This window comes from Pseudophryne corroboree, chromosome 7 (assembly GCF_028390025.1).
Source record: "Pseudophryne corroboree isolate aPseCor3 chromosome 7, aPseCor3.hap2, whole genome shotgun sequence".
NCBI classification, from domain to species: Eukaryota; Metazoa; Chordata; class Amphibia; order Anura; family Myobatrachidae; genus Pseudophryne; species Pseudophryne corroboree.
In genome coordinates, this window is record NC_086450.1 from 378719980 (window position 1) to 378745248 (window position 25269).

A 25269-nucleotide genomic window follows, 5' to 3' on the forward strand; every position below is an offset into this window, starting at 1 on the left:
GACTAATTGGAGCCATTCATTTGAGTCCCTAACATGAAATAATTGAGAAGAACCTCTCTCTAATGCTGGGTACACAGTGCACACTAGAAGATATATCTACTAGAGATGAGTGGGTTCAGAAAGGGCACCCCTGGAATTATATGGCAGACATATAGACATAGGTGTGTTTGGAAAATCTAGTTTTCTCCGGCAGTTGCCAGGGTAAATGAAGTAGGAGATGTTGCCATGTCACGTTCCGCTGGATTATGATTCTGCCTCTTCTGAGTCTGCTTGACTTTGGCCACAAATGTGGGCTCTCCCACTTTATTGGAATACACTTCGTCAAACTTGGAATTTCCATTTCCACCTTTGCAGCTATATGTTTTCACAAATTAGGTTGTGATGTTGAAGCTTGTTTTATAGTCTTCTCTAGGCTTTAGTTTAAACTTTAAACCTAGGATCAAGTACAGCAGTGCCCCTGGAATTATACAGCTGCGCCTCTGGACTTATATAGCAGATAGGCCGCATCCCTGGACTTATACAGCAGATAGGCAATACCCCTGGACTTATACAGCATAGGCAGTACCCCTGGAGAATTACACAGTACAGCAGCAGCACCCCTGGACTTAAATGGCAGTGGGGCAGCACTCCATGACTGATAGGGCAGAAGGGCAGCACCCCATATAGGGCAGCACCCCTGGAACGATGTGGCAAAGAAAAGACGTGCAAGATGGAATTGTCCTTGGGTTCTGGCTTCTCCCACCCACCCTTATGTTGTATAAATAGGACATTCACACTTTAACAAACCAATCATTTCAGCAACAGGGTCTGCCACACGACTGTGGCTGAAATGATTAGTTTGTTTGGGCTCCCACCAAAAAAGAAGCAATTAATCTCTCCTTGCACAAACTGGCTCTACAGAGGCAAGATGTTGTCCTCATCCTCATCCTCCAATTCCTCACCCCCTTCAGTATTAACATCCTCATCCTCACAGAGAAATAATTCCACACCAAAGAGATGATTTTTTTGCCCAGGCATGACAATGGGCTTTTTTATCCCATGGCCAACAAACAACTGTCTCCACTGGTGCCTTATTCAAACAAACCACAATACCATCAGAAGGCTCATCGTCAACTTCCTCCTCAGCACCAGCTACACCAATATCCTTCTCATCCGGGTGTACTTCTACAGTGACATCCTCCAATCTCAATATCAGCAACTGGACTGGCGGTGCTCCTCCCAGCACTTCCAGGAGGCGTGCAAATGGTGGTAGGAGCCTCCTCTTGCCATACAGTGCTGTGAAGGTCAGGCCTAGACATCGCAACCGCGGACACACGTAGACTCCTTGTGGATTTGTAATGTCTCTGAACACACAGTTGTTTTTTCCTGTGCTTTAACAAACTTTATTTTTTTTTATTTTTCAAGAGGGAGTAGGGCTTCCATCTTCATGAGAAGCTGAATCACCAGTCATGAACATAGGCCAAGGCCTTAGCCTTTCTTTGCCACTTTGTGTCGTGAATGGCACATTGCCATTTTTCTGTTTCTCATCAGATAATTCCTTTTTTTTATTATTATTATTTTTGCTTCTTGGATTTTACATGCCCTCTATGACATTGGGCATCGGCCTTAGGAAGTGATTCCTGATCTTTCACGATTTTTTCCTCCAAATTATTGTTCTCTATTTCACAGGACAGCGCCCCTTTATTATTACAGCACACAGAGCAGTGCCACTTTATTTTTACCGCAAACAGAACAGTGCCCCTTTTTACAGCACCCAACATGGACACAGCGTTCCAATATTTTTACAGCATGCAGGACAGGGACACAGCATTCCTTTATTATTACAGCACCCCTATATTTTTACAGCTCAGGGCCACAGCGTTCCTTTTTTTACAGCACCCCTATATTTTTAGAGCACACTGGACAGGGCCACAGTGTTTCTTTATTTTTACAGCACCCCTATATCTTTACAGCACACAGGACAGGAACACAGCGTTCCTTTATTTTTACAGCACCTGACAGGGACACAGAGTTCCTTTATTTTTACAGCACCCCTATATTTTTACAGCATACAGGACAGGGACACAGCGTTCCTTTATTTTTACAGCACCCAACAGGGACTCAGCGTTCCTTTAATTTTACAGCACCCGACAGGGCCACAGCATTCCTTTAGTTTTACAGAACCCCATTATTTTTAAAGCACACAGAAAAGTGCCCCTTTACTTCTACAGCATACAAGACAATGCCCATAACAGCACAGGACACCTCAGGGCAGCACCCTTGTACAGGGCAGCAACACCTCTGTACAGCACCCCTAACAGCACATGACACCCCAGGGCAACACCCTGGTACAGCACACCAAACAGCACAGGAGACCACAGGACAGCACCCCTGTACAGTATAGGAAAGCACAGGACAGCAACACCCCTGTCCAGCACCCCAAACGGCACAGGACACCCCAGGACAGCACCTCTGTACAGCACCCTTAACAGCACACAGGACAGCAACATGCCTAAAGAGCACACACTGACCCCACCCGACGCCACCACCCACAGAAAGACACAGGTCTGTCTTCCTCACTCTCCAAGTCCAGAGTGAAAATGGCAGCGACACGCAGCTTCTTATATGGAATCCAAAACCCGCGAGAATCCAGTGACAACCGAGGATGGGGGAGATCCTCGGGAGCTGGGACCATTATATAGAGCTGGGACCTATATTAGAAGCAGCGCAACACAGGAAAGGGAACGCGGACTGAGAGGAACTGGAGTGCATTCTTGGAAGGACCCGAAAGGAGCAGCTGTTGAGCCACTTATTGAAGCTCGGAGGACCGGGTGCGTTCGTGGGTGTTTGCCTGCTGTCTAGGTTTCAGGTAGTCCACTGGAGCTCCGTTTGCAGAAGTACTGGCGGCTGCACGACAATGAAGTGACGGCTGATGACCAGAGGACCGCACCATACCGGCAAATATTCGGCTTCAGCAGAGAAGACTAGCCTAGTGACGAGCGCGCAGGCACCAAAGAAGACAACTCTGGCTGGACTACATTCCCCATCACAGTTGCTACGGCCAACCACGCCATCTGGGGAAGTGGTAATCACGGGTGCCGTTTCCCTGCAGCCCGGCGCAGACCGGCGTACTCCGGAAAATCAGCCCTAACAGCCTCCTGTCTGCAAAGTACGGAGGTACCGGAGGCAGTGTAATTTACCTGCACAGCTTGTTGAGGCACACTGCACGGTGCAGCATCATCTTACCCGCTGAGGCTCTGGTGCGTGTCACTGACAGCATAGCGGGACGCCACCAGGGAGCAAGGACAGAACAGGCTCCTGCCCAGCGGAGGTAATTCACCTATGCATTCTTACAACTAACTATCTACTACAATGGATTTGTGACGTATACAGCACCTTCTGGTATACCAAGGCGTGAGTGACTCATGTTATGAAATCACATTAATCAATCAATTATATATTTATTTCACATTTTAATTTACTTGCACCAAAAGTGTACCATAGATAGTTAAAATCCTCCAGGCGCAGCTATTTATTTGTGTGCATTTAAGTTTACTAATTATAATTGGTTACCTGAGGAATTGAATAAGAAGCCTTACTATAGTGCACATTTTTATTATTGCGAATTGTCATATTATTTTATTCTCCCGGGAGTGTGTTGTAACCTTATTTATTGTATTTAAATAAATGTTTTTTTTAATTTCATTTGATTGTCAAGCGCCACCTGTTAATTTGTTGGTTTGAACTCTGGCTGGTGCCCGTCATAACTGCTCTCTAGAGAATAGGCTCCCCTCCGGTCACTTGGTAATAGGTGACTATCCAGGGGTGGGCACCCTACTTCCGGTCCCAACTTTACATGTAAAGCTACAGAAATAGGTCCCCTGTGCCCCACTCTTACCTGTGGAACACCCTGAATTCCTTATGGGGTCTGAAAAGTCAAATGAATAATTATATGATATTCTTTGGTAATGGGTTAATCTTAAAAAGCTCTGCTCACCGCTCAACAAAAAAAACATTCTATAGTCAAGGATATTTGAATGAATTTAGGGTAATTTGAGGGTGCTGATTCCAAATATACCATTGGTTTTCCCAGATTGGCTCTATTTTTTTTAGATATTACATATACCCTAAAATTGCATTTTTCCCATAAGCGCTTTAGACCTGCTTGTCTTAGTAGTTGTAGTTTGATCTTCATTGTGTACTTACTGCATCTGATACTTTTAGTTACTTGTTTGTTCATTCACAAACATCATTAAAGAGCAAAGGGGGTAATTCCAAGTTGATTGCAGCAGGATTTTTGATAGCAACTGGGAAAAACCATGTGCATTGCAGGGGAGGCAGATATAACATGTGCAGAAAGAGTTCGATTTGGGTGGGGTGTGTTCAATCTGCAATCTAATTTGCAGTGTAAATATAAAGCAGCCAGTATTTACCCTGCACAGAAACAATATAACCCACCCAAATCTAACTCTTTCTGCACATGTTATATCTGCCTCCCCTGCAGTGCACATGGTTTTGCCCAGTTGCTATCAAAAATCCTGCTGCGATCAACTTGGAATTACCCCCAAAATTTGTTGTTTTTCCAGGAAAACATGAGTTCATCTCAAAGATCTTGCTTAAATTATCCTGATGTATTTTGTTACATTTGTGGTGAATACACATTCCTCAAGCAAAGAAAAGACATCAATGAATTTGTGAAGCAAGCCTATCTTACATATTTTGGTATAAAGCTTGGTGATCAAGATAAGCCCTGGGCTACCCACAAAGTCTGTCTCACAGTCACTTGGACAGATTCCCAGTAAATTTAGGAGACTACAGTGAAGGGGGGTATTCACGGAACGATCACTGCTTAAAATCTAAGCAATCTGTCTAGATTGCTTAGATTTTAAGCATGATCGCTCCGTGTGTACTCCCCACAGTGATATAGCGATGCGCGGGGCTATCGCTGGTGCTAGTTTGGCCTGCCATGGGCCCGCTGGGTGAAATGAGCTCCCCCCGCCCTCTCCCCCCACACGCTCAGCACACATCGCGCTGTGCTGAGTGGGGGGAGAGATGTGTGCTGAGCGGTTCGCTCAGCACACATCTCTCCCACATCGGCCCGTGAATACGGGCCTTAAGGATCAAGGTGAGAGGTTTCACCAGGACATAAAAGTGATAGGACAGACATATGATGGCTGACTACTGTTGGGGTCTTATATGTGACTGTAAAATATACTACATCATTTGCTGGAAACAATAAAATCGCATTGTACTGCTTCAACGTGTGGTTCTGTGTCTGCTGAAAAGGGGAAGTTAAGTGTTTGCCTCTCTGTTATGGTGTGCTTGCAGGGGGAAAAAAAAGTAAATCGTTGGCTACGAAAGCTCAAGCACATCTCCGTACTTGAGTACTAGATTATTTTATATATATATATATATATATATATATATATACCTCTGGATTTGTCAAACAAGCAGCGGCACTCTGAGATACAATGCAGGAATGCAAATGGTGCAACCGTGTAGTTTATTTCATCCTGTGAGCCAATGTTTCGGGGCCAACCTGCCCCTTTGTCAAGGTGAGAACCTTATATATTCTAGCCAAATAAATAAGGGTTACTCCTTTAATGGAAGAGACTGTGAAAGTGAGATGATATATAAAGATTAAAGTGTCTCTATTTGCTGATTGCCTTTGTAGAACGGGGGTCGCCATACCCCTTAAAAGCAACACCTCCTTACGCTTCCAGTCAGATATAATAAGACCAATATGGATTAATGTGTATGTGGGTTGCTCTACACTAAGATTGGTATTGCTATACCCCTTAAAGCAACTTTTACTCACACACCTGACCAAATAACCCAGAATAATTCCTTCAGTGAGATAGATAGGGAGTGTGAGACGTTCTGATACCTGGAGGTATCTTAGTAGAATCTGATCTGGGATTATATGTATAGGGGACATATGGTAACGGTAACTGAAGATATCTATAACTGAAGTAATCTTCAATGGGAGACCAATTAATATATTCATACCTACCTATACTCACAGCCTCCATATTATGGATGTTTCCCTATGAGGTAACATTTGTTGAGTGGTTGATGCATACGTGACATAGTATACAGTGATAGTAATTGAAGACATGTATAACAGAAGTGTTCTTCAACGAGAGATTAGTTAATATACCTACACCTACTTACACTCACAGCCTCTACATTATGGATGTTTTCATATGAGGTAATAGCTGTTGAGTGGTCGGTGCACATGTGATACGATATACTTTCAAGATAGACAACTCGGACAGTGGGACCAAATTATTAAAAACTGAGACAGCTTTCGATAATGACATGAGTGACCAAATGTCGGTAACACTCAGATAAATATAGCAACCAGAGAGTGTTATACACTAGTAAGCACACGTGGACACGTTTTTAATTCTTTATTCACATTTTTCTAATCTTTTTTGATTCACATATTTGTTAGTGTTGTGATTTTAACCTCTATGTTTCGCTGTAGTCTGTGTTAAGAAACCAATATATATCCTATTTTTAATATATAATAATAAAGGTTATATTTTATGATAATTAACTTTTCTTCTAGTGCGTCAATGATACAGATTTCTCCTCTTTTTTCCTCCCAGTATTAGAATAAATCCCTAAAACATATTCATGCACTATCAGGTGCCCTTTGTTCATTAACTTTTATTATATATTTTTATATATATATATATATATATATATATATATATATATTTACCACACACACCATGATTATTTTCCTTTTTTAATTGGGGAGGGCTGGGCACCAAACGTTACCTGGGATGAACTTATGCCTCTGCTTAGCACCACGGACATTTTGCTGCCCTAGAAATAATAATTGTATAGGTCAGCAAAGGAAATGTGATCACATTGTTTTAATCATCATGAACTGTTGCAACGTGCTCTCTGAGTGCCCCAAACATTGTGTAACTCTGTCAACAATCACCATGGCACAGCTTGAAAGAGAATCCCCAGGTTCTCCAATGTCATTTGATTTTACTTCATTTTCCCTCTATTGATGTTAAAAATTAGTAGTTATTTATTGCAGAGAACAGCAAACAGCCTTGTCTATTAACCAATAATACACATACATAGCCAGGGATTAAGCACAAAGGTTACCTGACATCTTTCATTAGTGTTTATTTTGTGCTTATCTATGTTTTAGAACAGGTTAGTTTGGTGATAATTATATGGCTACTAAGAGATTACAGCCCTGTTTGAGATAAATTATTATGCTAATTGAGACACCAATTTGAATATGCTAATTTACAGTACTTGGAAGCAGCAGAGATGCACTAATATGGTAATGCAGTAGGAGACGTCTGCTGCTTCCATTTGTGATTCAGTGCTAAGGCCGAGGACACTGTGATCAGGCAAGCCAGCCACCACAGTTCTGAATGGGTTGTCTTCAGTTTGCCGGCTGTCGGGGTGCCGCTGCACAGTATACCGGTGCCGGAATCCCGACAGCCAGCATACCGACTCCATTTCTCCCTCTTGGGGGTCCACGACCCCCCTGGAGGGAGAACAGATAGCGTGGAGCGCCACCGTGCCCGCAAGGGGTTCATTTGCACTTGCCATGCTGTCGGTATGCCGGCGGTCGGGATTCCGGTGCCGGTATGCTGTGCGCCGGGACCCCGACAGCCGGCATAACATACTACACCCCTCTGAACAAGAGGCCAAGTGTTCTCTGTCTTGACTGCACCCTGCCCATCCACAAACTGTCAGTTTACCGACGTCTGCAGCCGTAGTGCGTCTAATGTCACTGAACCTCTACTAATCATGTGAGGTACGGGTCTTGTACATGCACAAAGTACTAAACATCAATACTTTGCGTCATGTGCCAAGATCCTTTGGTATCTTAAGTAAGCACATTGGCCCTCATTCAGTAAGCATCGCAGAATGATGTGATCACACTATGATTGGAAGCGACGGGCATCGACACCGTGTTGCATGGGTGGGGTCCAGACAAAGAAGGCGTGTCCAGACCTTTTTCGGGGCGGCTGCGTGATGTCACACATGGCTGCTTTGACCTGAAAAATGGCAGTGGTCTGCTGCATACACAGCCTAGCTGTGTATGAAGGGAGTCATACCTAATTCCTGACTCAGCGATGCGATCGCAATTGTTTTGTGATCACAACGCTGGCCACCAATTAGCATTACCATCAAAATTACCTTATTAGATGTCTCCTTTTCCCGGGCTCCTTCTCACCTTTCATTGCTCCCAGCCTCCTTCCTAGGACTGTCACAAAGTGACATGTGCCTGCATAAAATGAGTCACGGACCTGACACCTGCCTAAATTTACCCATGGCGAAGTGACTGTATATATGTGCCCAACCTAACAGGATCTAAAATGGCATAATGCTAAGCTAATGCCTCAGGCCTAATTCCCAAATTGCTCTATGCCCCTTGGGCATAGTGCCAACAAGCAATGCAGTCAATGCACGACAGTTAAGATCTCACTGAAGCCTTACTGGTGAGCTGATCTTGGCAGTCCCAGAAGAGAGCCCCTGTACCACCTGGCCCCACATGTGACTGCCTTGCTCCACTACTGGGTATTGCCATCTTGTTTGGTGATGTCTTCACCTGTGCAGATGAGGGCATGCATCAGATCTTTTGCACCAGCGCTCCATTGACCAAAGGACTTAAGGTTTTAATTTTTGACCCAGGGTCTATATTTTTACTGCTTCTCACACCTCTTTTATCTTCTGTCTTCCTCCCACCAGGTCTCCTCTTTGCCTTTGAATTACGTCTTTGGGAGCTCTACTTTGCAGTCAAACTACTACTGCCTCCCATCCCATATCAGCAAATATAAGCCAACAGGAGGGAAATTTAGCAATAAGTGACAAGCTGTGATTATGTCTAAAGTAAATTAGGCTCCTGTATGGTTTGGAGCAGCTTCCCATCAGAATATAACAAATTCATAAACTGTAATGATCCAGACACTCAGGTCAGGGGAGATCTTATACTGTGAGACCAGAGTACCAGGATGTAATGCTGGAAAGGGGAAACGGAATGGGAATAGCCCCTGGCGCCCTACCTCCGTTGTCCTACCCGTGCTGTCAGTTCACTCTTGCGAGACTATGGTTTCTTGGGCCCATGGCAGCCGCCTTTGAAGGGCGGATTACATCTGCCCAACTCCGATGCCCCCTCAGGTCTTAAGGAGAGACAAAGAGTGAACCGAGGCAGGGTAGTAACAAGGGGCCCTCTAACTAAACAACAAGGCCAGGGGCTACGGGCTAACCTGAAACTAAAAGTATGCGCGGCTTACCGCCAGGGAAAAGAACAACCAAAATAATCCACTTGTCCACTCTCCTACACGGCACCGCCGAGTACCGGAGAGGACTATGGAAGCGGAAACCTCCGCAAATGCTCCAATGCAAGAAAATAATACTAAAGCGGCCTAGGCCATAACACGCGGCAGGGCCGCCACTCACGAAACCAAGTGGGAACCTAAATCGACTGCCACAGGTAAATGAGGACCAGGAGAACTCCTTGGGACCAGATGACAAACTCCAAGATTCAGGGACTCAGAGAACTGGAGAGACCGGACACAGCAGACCAGGAACAGACGTTCACCAAACATGAGCAGCATGCAGGAAGCTATCACCGGCGTCTGTGTGAGGCACTGAGGAGGCATTTAACAGGGAACCCTCCAATAAGCTGCCTTGCTGCACGACCAGAGAACATGTGTGAACACTTTAATTAATCAATCCCTGCAACGGCCTGTGGCGTCCCCGTTGCTAAGGTCCCAGCGGCTCGGCGCGCCCGGCGTCCTAGCGTTGCTAGGGACCCGGTGGCTCAGCACGCACGGCGTCCCTAGTTGCTAGGTGCCAGGCGGGCAAGGAGGAGGGTGCAGCGGCCGCGGTCGTCGCTTGGAGATGGACCGAGCGACGCCACGGACCGCGGCGCCTAACATAAACAATCTGATGTGCTATAGTAAAAAGTAATGGAATAGGAATGGAGGATCCTACCCTAGTCTGTCCCTGTGACATCCCAGGTGTGCAAGTGCTGGCTGCGATCCCGATGCTTCAGATGATGCAATGTGCAGAGGACTTCTGTGTTCTGCATCCTGCTGTCACAGTGAGCAGAGAACGTAGAAGTATCTATCCCTATCTTGCAGATGGGTGCAGGTCTGTTCTTCTATGGATGCCTTTTGTAATCAGAAAAACAAAATATGTAGACAGCGCCTAGCAGATTTCTTATTAAAAAAAAAATTATTTTTTAGTTTAATAAAATTATGTAAAAATCCTTCTTTTACCTCTACAAGTAATTTCATACAATTCTTCTAAAATAATTGCAATTAAAACATGGCTATATAGACATAAGACATTCCTTACACATTAATACCATTCAGAACTCCGCTCTGTGGATAAAGTTCTTACAACGAACACTAAACAGACAACTAGATACAGTTAGCTCACACTGGTTACACTTCAATGCAACAATGTCTCCCAATTCCACTCTGATGTTTAGTTACTCAATTAAATCAAGCTGGAGACAGATACTTTGTTTATGCAATGTAGCAGAGCCGTTCTTGTGAAGTCTCTTGTTCAGGATAGCATCTAGTGATATTTTATACTTTGCTTCCAAGTATAAACTTGACATGCGAAATAAAATGATTTTAGGTCCCCTTTGAAAACATCACTGGTTTAGTGCACGGTAACAGTCAATTAATTAGAAAAATTAGCTGGTTGCATTGATGCATGCATTGATTATTTCTCTCACCAAGGCAAAGTTAGTAAGGTGTCACAGCAAGTGTTTTAAACATGGCCATGTTAGCAGCACATCATTACCATGCTTCCTCCTGGGTTCCATTGCATAGTACTCCCGGCTCTGGTGCTCAAATGCCTTTTAATGGAGCCTTATCCGGAGATCGTTCAGCGTTTTTCCAGCTTGTTAGAGCAAGTACGTGGTGTGCTGATTCAGTAAAATAGGATCAGAAGAGACGCGTTTCTCCGCCTCCAAACATCGGCGGCTTCCTCAGTCAGATGTGTAAGGAATGTCTTATGTCTATATAGCCATGTTTTAATTGCAATTATTTTAGAAGAATTGTATGAAATTACTTGTAGAGGTAAAAGAATGATTTTTACATCATTTTAATAAACTAAGAAATAAAAATAATTTTAATAAGAAATCTGCTAAGCGCTGTCTACATATTTTGTTTTTCTAGAGTATCGTAAAGAAGGGGCAGAGAAGTCCCCTTTAGTAGTGAGCTGCATGTAGATTTCTTAAGTTTTAAATCAGTTCTATAGAACATATTCACTAAATCAATTAATTGAATTAGCGCCAGGGGACCACTTTGTAGTGGTGTGGGTTTGTTCCTTTTGTAACCAGTTGGGCTCCCTAATTGGCTCCCAAATTGGGTCTTGGTTTAGAATTTTTATTTGTGAAATGAAGTTCATAATAATGGTTAAACGTACACACAGGTCTGTCTACATTGCAAAGGCTGTCCAAAAATGTATGTGAAGTATGTAACATAGTAAATATAAAGTACAGTATATAAGTAATAAATAACAACATAAGAGAAATAATAACTATAGATATAAATGGACTTCCGGTGGGTGGTGCATCAAGGTGGCCGCATTTTAGACTAGCTCCGTTCCCCCTCTCTACAATCTGGCTGCATCCTTGATTAACATCGCTGATTACGGGGACTTACCTCCTCCTATGCATGGAGGGGACAACGCTTTTTCATTAAAGCCAAAAATTGGGATTTTTAGAGCTTATTTCCGCCAGAGTCTGGCCTGCAGTGTATCAGGCCTCCCCAACAACCTGTGGCGTGTCGTGGCGCCAATATTGGGAGGAACGGTGCTTCTTTGAGAAGAGCTGCTGCACCTCTTACCTTACCCTACTGTTACTAGGGCTTGGCGTGGATGTTCCCCCAGCTCCGGGACTGCTGAGGAGCCGACGGTGAAGGGGTGCCTGTGACCGCGAGACGCCACCGGCGATACCGCTGCCTCTCCGGGGATCAACCGCTGCCGGGACCTGGCTTCCTCTTTGGGTGGAGAACGGCTGTGGTACGGGGAGCTCAACTTCATTTCCCCAGACCTGTTGAGACGACGGAGCTGCATGGTGCCGCTTGCTGCGGACGCACTATCTCATAGCCCCGCTGCGCTTGTCTATCTGCAGAGCTAGTGCCCGGGCCACGCATCTACCTGCTGGGAGACCTTACAGATCCGCCTGCGGGACCATTGATCATCCGAAGGTGCAGAGGTCGCTGCCCCGTGGATGCTGCTCCTGTGCAGTGATCTTGCCTATCTGCTCACTGCCCCTGATGTCCGGAGACCTTGGCTGCTGGAGTCTGAGTGACCGGGACGAAGCCTTCACACCCCCCTGGCCGTCATCTGCTTGGAGCTTGCTGACTAGAAACACCTGTATTTCACCACCGTGCAGCATCGTCTCCTACTAACCCGGTATTTGTCTCCCCCCTACTAATATTCTTCCCTTCCCACCTAGTGTGTTCTCCCGCCCCCTGAACCCCAGCTTTCCCCTTTCCTTTTCTTACACCCCCCCTTTTCTCCTTACATATCATTGGTGGCTACTCCCATTTCTGGTCCTGGGCCCTAAAAACTGTTCCTAGTGGACAAACTTATGAGGAATCTCCTGCTGGACAGCACCTGTATTACCCTGCACTCATTGGGGTTTTACGGTGTGTTTTGCACGGTCACCTTGCACAATTTCGTTCTTGGAGTGACTGCATCTACTACACATCTTGGGCCGTAGGGACATACCCTCACTACCATTATCATTTATTTATTTTCAGTTTTATTGTGGGTGATTTGTTAATCCTTATTGCAACAGTTTAGACACCTGTGTATTGTCACCATTCATAATTAATGTAACACTGCCATCTAGTGGCTCAAAACCTTCTGATTGATTCTCACCTGTCCTTGATAGAGTACAGCACTGGAAATATCTCCACAGGTTCTTTGGCTGCACTCCTACATTTTCAAGGTGCCACTTGGAAATTGTGTGTAAATTTATTTATGTAAAAAAAAAAATTAAATCAAAAATTGTGTTGTCACACTTATTTCTCTGTATGTCCTTGCCTCTATATCTCATAAGCTACAGTTTGCGGTCAATACTCTATAAGTGTGATCACAACTGAATGTTTAGGCACCACGATCTGAACGCATTCGTGGTTCGTCATATGTGACGTTTGTTGTTTTTATTCGATAATTCCATTCTGTATTGCTTGACATTTTATATTGTTTTTAGATATGGGTTTGCTCCCTGGCTGGGGTCTCCCATAGTTTGTTGCCTGGGTCGCCTCCCGGACTCTTTCGCAGGTTATGGACCATTGTAAATAATTGCAGCTTTCTTTTCCTTTGATGGGAAGGTTAATGTACTGTAGTATGTTCTGAATAATTTGGTTGGTTTCGCACTTCCGCTCGAGCTCCATACATAATTAATTTAGCTTTAGTATCATTGCCTGTACCTGCGGGACCACTGCCCATAGGAGACGCTGATTGTTCCACATCTCATTCACTGGGGTATGGACAAATACCTCGACAAAGCCATGCTCCCGAAACAATCCACCAATTCTTGTAAAGCGGGTAAGGATGCTCCCCTTAAGTGGGGATAGCCCTCCCCAGTTGAACATGGGTCGTAATCCTCTAGTTTACCTAGTGATAAATCCTCTCCCCTGACAGCTAAAGAAATTTCCGATTTTCTCATGCCCTTGCTTGATAAATGATTTGACGACTTACAAGCCCGCTTGGACACGGGCTTAGCTTGCATAGATTCCCATGCAACGCGCATAACCGCGATGGTGACGAGGCTGAGTGACACTGAAGACTTGGTCCAGTCTTGTCGGGAGGGGGTATCAACTCAGGACAAATATATTGAACAATTGCAGGATAAAGTTGAGGACCTGGAAAATAGATCTTGCAGAAATAACCTCAGATTTAGTGGTATTCCAGAGTCCTTGACGGGCACGGCTCTTTCTTCCTATCTTAGTGTAGACCTCCCGACCTCATTGGGAATCGTAGATGATATTGAACTCCCATATATCGAAAGAGCACATAGGCTGGGAGCGATGCAGGACGGGGCGCGGAAGCGTTCTCGACCAGTCATCGCCCGCTACTTAGACTACAGGGCAAAGGAACAAATTCTCGCAGCTTACCGTAAAAACAGAGAATTATTAGTCTAGGGCCACAAGATCCTGATATTCCAAGATTTCTCGGCAGCTGTGGCTCAGAAAAGAAAATAATTTTCTGACGTCTGCTCCCACTTGCACAGTAAAAATATCCGATTCGCCCTGCTGTACCCAGCTAAATTGCAGGTCTTAGAGAATGGAAATCAGATGTTTTATACTTACCCAGAGATGACGCGGTCTCGCTTCCTGACTCACGGATCCCCGTCAAGGTTGTCTATTAGCTAGGGTATCAGTCAGCGGGGCGCAAAAGGTTGAACGGTTCGGGTACCACCGCCTCGGGCGGATATGTGTTGACCTACCTTAAAAAAAATAATTTTCTTTTTCTCTTTCTTATTCTAGTTGATTCTGTATTTACCTATAAGTATTTATTCTTACTAATTCAGTGATTATTTTTTATAGTGTTCAGTGTGTGCACCACTAGGCCTAGCTGGTGCCCACCATAGTTTTGGTTGTTAGGAAAATGTTAGAAAATAGAGGTATGAGACATTATGATACACAATTGATATCTCAAATACTGAGACTGTGCATTGCATTTCATGTTATACTGATGTTACTGCTGTCAAAATATTTACTACCCTGGGGATCTTGGGTTAGGAGGGGAGCTGCCAATATATGCTTACTTATGTTGTTTATCCGTCAGATAATTCACTGCCCTGAGGGGATTGGGTAGCCATGCCACCAACAGATTCTTCCTCATCTGAGGTAATACCCCCAAAGCCACTACAATTCATCTCTTGGAATGTAGGAGGACTTAATTCCCCTGTCAAGCGACGACGTGTGGTCACGCACCTTAAACGCTCTCACCCGGATGTGATTTTCTTACAGGAAACACACTGGTTGACGGGTGAGGAAAATGTATTGAAAGCTCCATGGCTTGGTTCTTGTATTTCTGGTCCTTTCCGTATGAAAATCAGAGGGGTTGCCATACTTTTTTGAAAAAATCTCCCCGTCACTGTTTTGACAGAAACCATTGACCCCGAAGGCAGATATATCATAATGGACATAGAGCTCTTTCATTCCAAATTTACCCTTGTCAATTTATACTCCCCGAATGTTAATACACACATGTTCCTTCAAGACATCACACACATTCTTCTAGGCAGAACTAATTATTCTCTAATAGTGGGTGGAGACTATAACATGGTAGACGACTCTACAGTTGACATGTCACCGACTATGCCAAGAACCACTGACTCCCAGAGCAGACATTTACTGACATTTAGAGATTCCCTAGACATCTCTGATACATGGAGATTGCTACACCCAACCGACAAAATGCACACCCATTTGTCACTGGCACATGGAACGTTGTCTCGTATTGACAGGATCTTAATTGCCGATGACTTAATGTCCCAGGTTGCTGGGGTGGACATACTTGACATATTGATTTCTGACCATGCCCTTGTCACGTTGGCACTAACCCACCCCCATATGCACTCAACAGATCATATCTGGAGATTCCCACAATACTTAGCAGACTTAGAGGATTTTAAATTGGATCTCACATATCATTGGACCAATTATGTAGATGAAAATATAGATTACTGGGATAGACCTGACATCTTTTGGAACGCCTCCAAGGCAGTGATGAGGGGTCACATTATTAGTTATGTCACCCGGAAAAAAAGGGAATCCAAACTGGAATACACTGCGTTAAAAGCGGCAATGTCCACAGCCTTCCAAACATACACTTCTACTCAAACAGAGCTCTCCCTTACTGAATATAAGCAGGCTAGGCGCCTGCTTGAAACTTATTTAGCCACCCAGGCGAAACACTCCTTAGACTTTACAAAAATACATTTTATAGATGGGGTAATAAGGCTGGTAGATTACTGGCGGTCATTTCCCGGCCTCCCAAAACACGACGCATCATAACCACTATACACCACCCCAGGTCCGGTCGTATTATCACCAAATCTCAAGAAATAGTGGAACAATTTCAATCCTATTTTCAATCCTTGTTTAGCTTGGCACAAATAGATACTGACATACAGAGGCGGATTGGGCATAGGGTTCACAGGGAAGATTCCCGGTGGGCCGACACACCCGTGGGGCCTGTTTTGTTTGAGGACATGTGGTCCTTTTTATAGACATAATGAATAAGATGCTAAATAATTTGCATATATGAAAATTACTTTGCTACTTAGCCTGTGATTGCAGATCATCTAGTGTATGCTCTGTCTGCCTGCTTGGCTGACATATAGGATTGGGTGAATAGTGATTTTGATACGGTTGGTGTAATAAGCAAGAAAATATATATTTCTAAAGAATGATATAGTTTCCTAAATTCTGAAGGTGTATCAAATAATGTGATCATAATATTTTTTTTTTTTACTTCCACCTTGATGCTAGACATGCCCACTATCTGGAAAGTTTTGGGGGGAGGGTGCTGCTGCCATGGCCCATGGCTAGACCTTACACCTCTGGTGCTGCCTATGTGGGGCCACTAGTACAAATTTTTCCAGGGCCGCTTTTTGTTCACAATCCACCCCTGCTGACATACAATCACAGCTGCTCACAGATGTTGTATTGCCCCCTCTGACTCGAGACCAGAGAGAAGCTCTTGTGGGAAAAATAACGACGGAGGAAATTAACATTGTTATCTCCAATTTACCTCATGGTAAATATCCGGGTCCAGATGGCCTGTCGGGAGACTACTACCGCATATTACAGGCCCACATTGTCCCCACCCTATTGGAATTGTTTCAAGCTATACATGAAAGGAGCTCTCCATCTCCTTTCTTTAATGAGGCATTTATTACACTTATCCCCAAACCTGGTAGGGATGCCAATTTTCTTTCCTCATACAGACCTATTAGTCTATTAAATCTTGACTACAAACTATTGGCCAAGATAATGGCGATGTGGCTTCAGTTCATTCTCCCTGATATACTCACTACAACACAAATGGGTTTTGTAACTGGTCGACATGCGGTTAAAGCAATCCACATGGCGCTAGCGGCGGTAGCGGCATCCCAATCTCCATGTGCAGATTCGAATATGCTTCTCAGCCTCAATGCCAATAAGGCCTTTGACATGGTCTTGTGGCCACATTTGTTTACTGTGCTGGAGAGAAGAGGCTTTGATACGGGCTTTATTAATTATGTCCGATACATCTACGACAATCCATCTGTCTCTTTATTAATAAATGGGATCAGGGGCCAACGGTTCCTTTTGGAAAGGGGTACCCGCCAGGGATGCCCTCTATCGCCGCTGCTATTTAATCTGGCCCTCGACCCGTTGCTTAGGACACTGCAGGATTGGTCGGTTTTTCATGGTATAAAAGTGGGTGGACAGGAAATTAAGCTGTCCGCTTTCGCTGACGATATCCTTTTGTATATATCTGACCCTGAGCATTCCCTTAATTTGATCCTAGACAAGATCCAATTATTTGGCCGCATTTCAGGTTTTAGTATCAATATGGATAAATCTAAAGCGCTACTGTTGTATGGTAATGTGACATGTCCGAGTTGGACCTCACACTTTACCTTACACTGGGCGTCCACTTATATTATATATTTGGGGGTATGGTGCCACGCTATATGTCTGAACTATACAAAATCAACGTAAGCAAGGCCATACACACTCTAACTGATGATATTAAGAGATGGGAACATCTTCCACTGTCATATCTAGGCAGGGCTAACCTGCAAAAAATGGTTGCAATACTGCGTATATTATATCCACTGCAAACACTTCCCATACTACTGACTAAACAGGACGTCCAAACGATCAACAAACTAATCAGAACCTTTATATGGAAGGGAGGCCGGGCACGTATTGCTTTGCGTAAACTTGCCCAACCTAAGTCCAATGGAGGTATCAACTTTCCAGATGTAGTAGTTTATAACCACGCTGCACTTCTGAGGCACTTGAGAGATTGGCTGCAAAATAGCTCTGTATATACGAACACATCCCTCGAACAGAACCTTTTAGCACATGTGGGTCTGACATGTTTTCTTCACCAACGTGATTGGGAGATACCGGACCATATCAGGTCTAACCCACTACTAAGAAAATGTGGCACATACTGCGCCACAATGCGAAATTGAATCAATACTACTCCTTACACTTGCCCTTAATTAAAAACCCAGAGTTTTTGGATGGCATGGCTGCCCATCCCTTTACAACATGGAGGGAGGCTGGTCTAACATATTGATTCGGTCATTGGTAACTGTGGAGGACCACCGTTTGCTCACCTTCTCAGAGGTTTCAACGAGACATGCTGTAGTCGTTTCGTCTCCCCTTCCATTTTTGCAAACACAATTATACGTTAGGCACATTCTTACACATTTTGCGGAGGGGGATTGGACTAATCCACTAGATAACCTCTTACTACACCCAGTACCGAGACATAAGGCCATATCCACACACTATACATTTTTGAGGACAATATTAGACCACGCCACTGTGACAGGTGGCATGTCCAAATGGTTGGCTCACTCTCCTGGACTGACCATACCAACAATGGAAAAAGCACTACTATACTCCCGAAAGACCCTCCCAGCAAGCATGTACACTGAATTATTTCTTAATGTGTATCATAACACTTATCTATCCCCGTTATGACGCTACCATATGGGAATGTCGGAAACACGCTCTTGCCCAAGATGCCACCAGAGTGAGGCTGACACATATCATTGTTTGTGGGCATGTCCAATTGTACAATATTTTTGGCATCTCATTAGGAGATATGCGGAGGCTAATTTAATAACCTATGTGCCCTTTACCCCCGAATAAGCAGTTCTGGGTATCATTGATCCCACTCTTCGCATGCCATCAGAATGTAAAAAACTACTGATAGCCCTTAGTGCGGCCGGGAAAAAAAACGATTCTACAAGGGTGGATAGATATCACGCCACCACAGATACCATTATTTTTGAGTAAACTACACCATATATTCAGGATGGATTGGGTGGAGGCTATTGTTGATAGAGGTAAACAAGTTTTCAATCTCTGGGAATCTTATATATCCACTTTGCCCCTCACTACACGGCTACACATTCATAACAGCCTCAAGAACACTATTTATTATTTATTTATTAACAGTTTCTTATATAGCGCAGCAAATTCCATTGCGCTTTAACACTACATGGTACTTAACTAGACTGGCTGCGCAGGACCAGCCTCTATCTTTGGTTTAAGAATAGACAATTATGACGGCTCCCCTTATAGATACGTCTGTGAGGTATAATACCATCAGTGTATTGACAGATTACTCAATTATAATGCAAAAGTTATGGTTTGACATATGTGAATTTGCTATACGACCTCTGGCTATAATCCCTTTATGTTACTGTATTTTACATTCTCTGTACATCTTTATTTTGTAATATGATATCAATGATGTCTCAATAAAAAGTTTATTGGGAAAAAAAAACCTATAGATATAAATAAAAATAACAATAAAAACAATCAAATACAAATAATAAAATGAATAGAAATGAAAAGAAATATTGAAAATAAAGAAAATAAAGAAATAACTAAATAAATATCAAATGGTATTTGAAAATGTAATGAAAGTAAGGTAAGAATATAGATTAAATCATATATTGAATTAAAAAGGATTCAAGATCGAAATCCACAGAGGGTTTTCATTCTTTAGATCCACTGGTTTTCACTTCTAGATGTCTTTTCTTAAAAGTTTCCTCCTCTCTATTGTTTTTGTATGTGTTAGATTCCCAGGAATTTAAGACCATGGGCAATATTTACTAATATTCGTGTTTGAGTCGGTTTGTGTAGTGTTTAAACTCGTTTTGTATCGGGTGCATTTTCATGCAACTTTTTGAATCCATATACGCAAAGTTACGAAGCAGTCGACTTTATGGTTGTCGTGTTTTCCAATGTCGATGTCAGTCGGTTTTTTTGGCACATTTACGGCCGTCATTGTCGTTTGCGTACGTGTTTTTGTTGTATTTGCTGCTTTTTTTTCCTAAGTTAAACGCGGCAGGGTTTTTTTTTCCCGCGGCCGCATTTTCACTTTCAGTTTCGATTTTCATCCCCGTTCGTGATTGGTTGTGTTTCAGAAGGTAGGAGTGTCTGTGCGCAACCATATAAATACGCCCCAAACCGTCCGCACCTCGTGGGTTTAGTTAGTGGTGAGGAAGAGGGAGGTTGTGCTGTGGAGGTAGGTGAATTTGTGGTTTGGTGAGGAGTGTTGGTAGCGATTTCTGAGTGTAGTATTGTGTTTGAAAGTCGTCTTGTCATTCTTGTTGTCTTGTATTTTGTGGTTTTGTCTCATTTTTAGTCCAAGTTATTTTTCTTTATAGTCCCTTGTCAGTGTGTGTGTGTGTGTGTGTGTGTGTGTGTGTGTGTGTGTGTGTGTGTGTGTGTTGTGTAGTGGTAGTGGAGGGGTGTGTTGTTTGTCTTTTTTTTTTCCTGTGTTAACTGTTTAGACACACAATTATGTGTGACTCAGAGGTGGAGGGTGTGAGTGAGGGGGAGGAGGTTGGTCAGGTGGAGGAGGTGAGTGTTAGTGAGGTTAGTGAGGTGGAGGAGGTGGGTGAGGTTGCTGCAGCAGCCTCAAGTGATAGTGACAGTCAGAGTGCTCCACAGCCACGCACCACTACTAAGACTGGGCGGAATGTAAAGTTTAGTTTTGCTGAAAATGTGGCATTGGTGCGTGAGCTGATGAAGTATCAGAGGTAGCTATTTGGCCCTGAGTCCGCCAAGGTGCCAACACGGAGGAAAACGGTGTTGTGGGCGAAAGTTGTTGCTGCTGTCAATAGTGAGGGGGTAGTCAAGCAGACGGAGGACACGTGTCGCAAACGGTACTATGACATAAAGCAACGTGTCAAGTCCAAAATGGCCAAGGAGGCCAAGTCGGCTCGGAAAACCGGTGGTGGGCAGCCCTATATTGCAAGATATCTGGAGTATGAGGAGCCTATGCAGAGTGTAATACCTCCAGAAGTTGTCTCTGCAACCCATGTCCGGGATTCAGATAGGCCCAGGAAGAATGGTGAGCATGTGTATTTGCATTTACATTCTATGATTATTTTATTTTATTTTATTTTAAATGTGTGTCATGTGACGTTGCATATTACTCCCATCTTCAAGTGTGTGTCAGCAAATACATTGTTTTGGTTAATGTTTTATACAAAAGCCAATGTCACATCTTACTTTATTGTATGTCATGTGTTTTTCTGACAGATATTTTGCATGTGTAGTTTGGACTTGGTGTGTCTCTGAATTGTCCTGCAATAATGTTTTCCTTTTGGTGGTTTTTTAATTAAAAATTGTGACTGTTTTATATTTAAGTGATCCATGTGCAATGTTTAAAAAACAGTGGTTGTCATGTTAGAGGCTGGAGTACTGGAAAGTGGTTTGGAAACCACTTACATGTGTAATGTCATTATTAGATAATGTTAATTATTTAATTAAAATAACACTATTTCTTTGATAATGTTTTGCTTGTATTTGTACCGTGACACCACACTGCAGTGTAATTTTTTTTAAAAATGCTACATTTTGTTTTGGCTCATGTAGTGGTAATGTGTCTTTGGAGTGCCACATCACAGAGCAATTTATATATTGCATCTGTAATATTTATCCTTTCAATACAAAATGAAGATGTGTGTGGGTTTTTTGTTTATGCTTGTAAAGGAATGGCCATAACAAAATTGCACTTTCATTAAAAGGTCCATCAAAAGAAGTATGGAGCAGCAGAAGTGGCACTTCTGTAAGACATCACCACAAAAAACCTGTGGCCGAAAAGAAAGCAAGGTCGTATGTCCCGGCCCAAACACAGCAGGCTACCCCGCCACGAAGATTATCGTCCGTATGTTCTGTCCCCCCACTTCAAATTTTGGACACACCTCCAAGACGTCATCCACACTCCCCTCATCTTGATTGTGAGTATCAAACTGAAATAAATGTGAAAAATTTCAGAATGTAATCAAAATATTTCATAACCGCATTAAGTCAAAACACATCAAAAACTTAAATACTTACCGCAGTAAGTAAAAGCTGAAATGGAATCCAAGCAAAATGGCCTTGTCCACATCCAGTAAAGATATGTATGTCCACTTGAGCCATACAGTATGACATTGTGTGTAAGATGCTGCAACAAAAAAGCATGTTGTTTTTTTGGCAAAAAATAAGGTAATTTTTCCAAATTTCACATGTGTGTTTGAGGTAACATTGCAAAATACATATAAAAACATTACTATGTTTGTTTGAACAAAGCTATAAGGTAACATATTATGTATTCCAATGTGTTTTTATGGTAGAGTATGTGTGAGCTACAATAAAACTAAAGTGTTTGCTTTCACAATTAAGTAACCAGACACATTTGCCACAAACAGGCATATGTATGTATTTAAGCTATGAGTGATGATGTTGCTAGGCAGAATAGTTGAAAGCAACAGTGAATGACATGTGTTCCATGTGTAGTGATTTGTTTACATTTCTCAAACATATGGATAGCTAACGGAGATTTGTTTAACATTTCAGCTTCTAGTCCTGGGAACAGCATCCCTCTGCAACAACAGCAACACAGTGACATGGAGGAGACAAACATCTTAGAAATGCAGCCAAGGAATGAGCCCCCCAGCACCTGTGAGTACACCACCACAGCAAAGCACAACAACACCAGGAACACAAGGCCCTGATCAGGTGTTTTGGTCCATTTGGGCTAGACAGCAGGCCACTAATGAAGATTGCCTGCGTAAGCAGACACAAATGTTTGCAAGCCTACCATCTCACCTCAGAAGAATATCAAGAAATCTGAGTAGACAAAATGAACAAACAACCAGAATAGGCAATACCATGGAACTCATGCATACAGACATTACACAGATCATGGGCAACTTACAGTGCATAATGGAAGAACAGCACAGACAACAGCAAAGTTATATGAGCATTTTTCAAAACAATCAAAAGATTAATGAAAGTTTATTCCGAATAGTAGACAATCAAAATGCTGCTACACGTGAACTCAATGCCACCCTCACTAACCTGAATGAAACACTCAGATGCATGCACCAACAGCAAACAAGCAGCAGTTCTGGTACGACTACTCCAAATATCATGCCAGTCTCATCACCACCAAGACGCTCCACCAGAGCACGACAACATGACAGTGCTAAAGGCAAAGGGCAGGACAAGCATCCACCAAAAAAAAACATGAAAAAAATACAAGTTAGACATTTGTGATAAGTAACTCAAAATAGTTAGTAAGTGTATTTTTGGCAAAAAATATATAACACTTAGCTCCTTGACAATTTTTTCAACATCATTAATTATAAGTGGTACAAACAACAACATAAAATTTGTACGCACATTTATTCTTTACCATTTTTTTTTGTATTGGAGGAGGGAAATGTTGATGGAGCCACACATACATGTTAGCAGGAAGTAAACTGACCACTTAATTTTTTTCTAATCATTACTCTTTCTAGATTCCAATCATTCTCTTTTTCTGCAGACACAATAATTGCCAGCCAGGCAGAATGTCTTTAGCAGGAAGTAAACTGACCACTTGATTTTTTTCTAATCATTACTCTTTCTAGATTCCAATCATTCTCTTTTCCTGCAGACAATCCAAATTACAATGTTATTTATACATATTTTAGCTATCTTCTCTATACAACATTACAAGAAGAACACAATTGAGTTGCGTAAAAAGCTTGTAATATGTTGGCTTTGTTTTGTTTTTAAAACATTGACAAAATGAATGTCAGTATTGTTGGGACATGTTTGTGTGTGTTAAAAATTAGTAAGAATGTTTTTACACATGATGCTAAAACAAACAAATATGTACTTTTACAACAAAAATCAAAGAATGTGTATAATAATGTATATGTGTGGCAAACTGTGTATTTACTTACACATAATCAAGTTTACAGCATCAAACATTAGGAAATAAATTACTCCTGATTACAGTAAGTTTGTGTGTCTTAAATATGATGGTGCATCACACATAGGGACACATGTATTCCTCAAGGCTAACATATTATATGTTGAGGAGTGTATTTTGGGAACACAGGTTCTCAAACTCGGCCCTCAGGAACCCACACAGTGCATGTTTTGCAGGTCTCCTCACAGAATCACAAGTGACATAATTAGCTCCACATGTGAACCTTTTAACATATGTCTGTGAGTAATTCATACACCTGTGCTTCTACTGGGTTACGTGAAAAACATGCACTGTGTGTGGTCCTGAGGGCCGAGTTTGTGAACCTGTGCATTAGGATGTTACACACAATGATAAAGTGAAATACTAAATGGATAACGTGGGCTTGTAAGAAATTAGCACTGCAAGTTTACGATCACTTATCCAGACTTAATGCATGCCACTCATAATCTGTTGTTTTGAGTATAAAAATACACATGCACAATACACATGCGACATTTGTTTTTCATAAAGCGAGGGTATGTTTGTATGTGTCAAAGAGACAGACACATTCTGAGTAATGGTTTTGGGGAAAAAAGGCAAAACATCTATTTATGATTACACAACAAATGGAATAAGCAAACCAAACTTACCTTAGAAATAGCGATTGATGATCTCTTGCCAAACCTGTCTCCCTACATCTGTACTCAAAGTATCACCAGATGTCTCTAATTCCTCTGCTTGCTGGCTGCTTTCTTCCTCCTCCTCCTCAACATGTGGCAGATGTTGTTGCAAACACATGTTATGAAGAAAGCAGCAGCAGAACACAATTTGAGTCACCTTGGAGGGACTATACAACAAAAGGCCACCAGACTTATCCAGACACCGAAACCTAGATTTCAGCACACCAAAACATCTTTCTATCACATTCAGCGTGGACTTATGTGCATGATTGTAATTGTGTTCAGCAGGGGTATCAGGTCGGGACAATGGAGTTAGAAGCCAAGAGAAACAGCCATATCCTCCATCACCTAAAAGACAGATATAGTAACGTGATTCATGTTAAGATACAGCAACACAAAAGTAACACACTGTGGGGCAGATGTATTAACCTGTAGAAGGCATAAGGAAGTGAAAAACCAGTGCTATGTGCAAGGTCATAAAGGCAGCAGATAATCTATTCCTAAATGTTCATTTACATATTGGAGCTGATTGGCTGGTGCCTTTATCACCTTGCACAGATCACTGGTTTCTCACTTCCTTATGCCTTCTACAGGTTAATACATC

At 42.7% G+C, this 25269-nt stretch overlaps 1 long non-coding RNA gene across 1 annotated transcript in view; it reads left to right on the forward strand.

Moving 5' to 3' along the window:
* LOC134945339 (uncharacterized) overlaps window positions 1-23991 on the forward strand; it is a 113786-nt gene extending 89795 nt beyond the window's left edge. The window contains exons 3-4 of the long non-coding RNA XR_010182101.1: window positions 21788-22000; window positions 22602-23991. This is a non-coding gene — a long non-coding RNA (uncharacterized LOC134945339). The remainder of the gene's footprint in view (window positions 1-21787; window positions 22001-22601) is intronic.
* The last annotated feature ends 1278 nt before the right edge of the window (window positions 23992-25269 follow it).